At 37.9% G+C, this 4,113-nt stretch overlaps 1 protein-coding gene across 1 annotated transcript in view; it reads left to right on the plus strand.

The window, feature by feature from the left end:
- Positions 1 to 4,113, plus strand: part of LOC102864537 (E3 ubiquitin-protein ligase UBR1-like) — a 215,554-nt gene that overhangs the window by 21,543 nt on the left and 189,898 nt on the right. The gene's annotated exons all lie outside the window — the stretch shown is intronic.

The raw sequence follows: 4,113 nt of genomic DNA on the forward strand, positions 1-4,113 counted from the left end.
GAGAGACACCGTTGCTCTTGAGTACTTTAGAGAGGTCCCTAACAGCAGACTTTCCCATCGCAATATGTTTTTTGATTTCCTGACTGCTGGTGCCAAGAATTTATTCTTGGGAGAAGGGACATCATGCTTGGGAGGGTGGAGGGACAGCGCAAGAGAGGAAGACCCTGAATGAGATGTCCCTAGAGTTGTGGGGATAGGTATGTTAGGGACAGTAAGGGTGGTACAAGATAGAGCAAGGTTTAGGATAGTTGTACATAGGGTCACTATGAGTTGCAAGTGACTTGACAGCACATAACGACAACAACTTATAAAATGAATTTCAGGATCTCTGAAGTTTCTTTATGTGCTCAGCAACTGTATAAAGAAAGATAGTTATAATTTGAATAAAAGAAATAAACTATGTTTATAGTTAAGTTCCTTTTTCATAAGATGTTCTCAAATGGTCATCATGTTCCTGGGTCATAATTGAAAACACATCTTTTAATGTCCATGGGGATAAAGAAAATGTTTGGAATGTTTGAGAAATTAAATGTTGTGAGAATTTGTTTTTATGGAAGTCAATTGGGAAACTTCCATTAATTTCAAATGTTGGTGAGAAAGTTTGCTTTTTAAAACATTTTCCTGGACATTCAAGTTAAAAATTTTAAATTTATTTCTGATCAAATGGTGGAAAATGCTAAAGCAAACCAACAATAACCAAAAATCTAAACCTACTTCTATGTATGAATGTGACCAAGTAAATATGTCCTTGTATATTTTTTCTTAAGCTAGGAGCTGGACAGAGGGTTTGTGACAGTCATGTTGAGGGGTGATCTTTGTTCTCTGAAAGAAATTTTAGAAGGCCTAGTGGCATCAGGATTGAAGGAAGACTCATCAACAACTATGTTATGCAGATGACACAACCTTGCTTCTTGAAACTGAGATGAATCTGAAGCATTTGCTGCAGAAGTTGACATCAAGGACTGTCGTCTTCAATATGGATTCAAGCTCAGCATCAAGAAGACAAAGATTCCTGCCACTGGGTCAATTGGCAGCACCATGATGAATGGAGAAGATATTGAGGTTGTTAAGAGTTACAGCTTGCTCAGCTCCACAGTCAACACTCCTAGTACCAGCAGTCAGGAGATCAAAAGACGAATTGTATTAGGTTAAATCTGCTGTGAGGGACCTCTCCAGAGTAAGCAACGAAGTCAGTCTAAGGTGCACCTAATCCAGGCCATGGTCTTCGCAATTACTTGCTATGTATTAGTGAGCTGGATAATGACTAAGGAGGATAGAAGAAGAATTGATGCCTTTGAGTTGTAGTGCTGGAGAAGAGTTATGAACATACCATGGACTTCCAAGAAGAAAAATGGGCCTGTCTTGGAGAGGGTAAAACCAAGTTTCTCCTTGGAGGCTAGGATTTGGAAGCTCTGTCTCACATACTTTGGGCATATGGCCAGGAAGGATCAGTACTTGGAGAAGGACATCTTGCTCAGAAGGGTGGAGGAACAGCACAGAAGAGGAAGACCCTGGATGAGATGGATCGATACAGTGACTAGGGCAATGAGTAGGTATGTCAAAGTCAGTGAGCCTGGCTCAGGCCTGGGCAGGCTTGAGAGCTATTGTACATAGGATTGCTATGAGTCGTAGGCACCTAACAACAACAACGTTATCTACATTTGCCCTGTTTTCTGTATGCGTTCAGTAATTTCTGAAAACGTCAAAACTCATAATATTTGATTGTGGGGTTTTTTTTTAATGTTTACACTGTAAGTTGGGATCACAGTCTGAGAATTTTTTGTTGTATGTATTAGGCCAGTGGAAAAATACAAATTTGAAAGACTAAGTTTCTTTAGGTAGTCTGCAGTTTGATTTAAGAGGATAGGTAGTCACATTGAAAGGTAATTGGTGGTATCAGATGATGGTATAAGTATCTTCTTCAGTGGGTACTATCTTGGAGTTAACAAAGGAGAGAAATTTTATTTTCTAGATCAGAGAAGGATTCAGAAATGAACTTTGATCTGGGCCTTAGGGGATAGGCAAGATGTGATGGGGTGAGGTGGAGTAGAATACTAGTGGTTGGTTAGGTGTAGAGGTTATAGAAAGCATCCACACCCAGTCTCTTTGTTCAAATTAACCAAATGTATGGAGGTAATCCTCCAATCCTAATGCGACATTCCTCTTCATAAGAGTCCAGCTTCTCAGATAATTTGCTAAGCATATAGATTGAATAGGTTTAGAGAGAGAATACAACCTTGATGCACTCTCTTCTTAATTTTAAGCCATGCAGTGTTCCCCTGTTCTGTTCACACAATAGCCTCCCAGTCCAGGTATAGGTTCCACATGAGCACTATTAAGTGCTCTGGGACTCCCATTCTTCTCAGTGTCAGCCACAGCTTGTTATGATCCACAGTCAAATGCCTTTGCATAGTCAATGAATCACAAATAGACATTTTTCTTGTATTCCTTACTTTGAGCCAGGATCCATCTGACATTAGCAATTATATTTCTGGTGAACATCCCATGGATGGCCAAGAGAACAAACAGATATGTCTTGGAGAGGGTGCAGCTAGAGCACTCTTTGGAGGCAAAAATGATGAGGCTTCACCTTACATACTTTGGACATGTTGCTAGAAGGGGCTCGTCTTTGGAGAAGGACATGAGGTTGGGAAGAGTGGAGGGTTGGTGAAGGAGAGGAAGATCTTCAACCAGGTGGACTGACATGGTGATTGCCACAATGGGCTCTTGTGTGTCAGGAAGTGTGAGGATGACACAAGATAGAAGAGGGTTCAGATCTTTTGTTCATAGGATCTCTGACTTGTACTCGACTTGATGACACCTAATAATGACGACAACAACAACATAGAAGTAACATTTAAAAATATCGATTCTTCACACTAAAGAAATAATAATAATTTAAAAATATTTAGTAGCATTCAAAAATGATAGACAACTGTAGCTGAGAGACTCCATTTGGAGGAAAAAAATTTATAAAGACTGCAAAGGGTCTGCTTCCTGCAATGTTAAAATCTTACATAAGCATAGTCCAATTATTAAGAACAAAAATTTAATGTAGATTTAATATTATTATTAACTATATTCAACTTTCATTCTAATGCCTTTTTTCTGTTTCAGATCCTATATAGGAAATCTCATATTGCATTTGGGGGCTGTTTTCTCTATGGCTCTCTTCCAATCTGTAGACGTTCCTTGTTTTTCATGACTGATGCTTTTGAGTAGTATTGAACAATTCTTTTGTAGAGTATTGATCTGGGTTTGATATCTTCTTATAACTGGAATGAAGTTATGCATTTTTGCAAAGAATCCCATTAAAAATGATGTTATTTTTTCCTTAATGCAGCATATCAAAGGATACATGAATCATCAGTATTTCTTATTACTGGTAATATTTGTCTTAATTATTTGGTTAAAGTGACCTTTGAAGATTTATCTACTTTAAGGTTCTCTGGTAGATCAGTGGTAAGGAATTATGCTGCCAACATAAAATCATTCAGTTCAAATCCAACAGTTGATGCATGAGAGAAAATGAGCAGTCTTTCCCCTTGTGATCTACTGTCTTTGAAAGCCTGCTGGAAGATCGAGTATGAGTTAGTTCTGACTTGACAGTATATAATAACAAGAGCAATCTGTGTATATCATAATAAATGATGGACTATATTGGTAAGTATGGGAATCTCAGACACTTACTTGTGCTTATATAAAAAAACACCAATAACTAAAGCCAAACATGAGGAAATTGAGGAATTCTACCAACTTTTACAATCTGAAATTGACTAAACATGCAGTGTAAGATGCATTAATAATAATTGGTGACAGTGATACAAAAGTTGAAAACAGGAATGGTAGTTGGAAATTATGGATTTCTGGAATAAAAATGAGGCTGGAGATTGGATAATTATTTTTATGCATTCAATGATTTATTCATGACACATACCTTCTTTAAGAAATACAGTGACTATACACATGGGTACCACCAGGTGGACTACATAAGAATCTGATTGACAGCTACAACCAGGAGAAGATAACATAGATGAATGGGACCTTCTAAGACTCAAATTCCTATGCACATCCAAAAACTTCTCCAGTAGGGTAAAAAGGGAAGCCACTGAC

Source organism: Elephantulus edwardii, unplaced genomic scaffold (assembly GCF_000299155.1).
Source record: "Elephantulus edwardii isolate Elephantulus edwardi_28Jun2011 unplaced genomic scaffold, EleEdw1.0 scaffold00026, whole genome shotgun sequence".
In the NCBI taxonomy this organism is placed as follows: domain Eukaryota; kingdom Metazoa; phylum Chordata; class Mammalia; order Macroscelidea; family Macroscelididae; genus Elephantulus; species Elephantulus edwardii.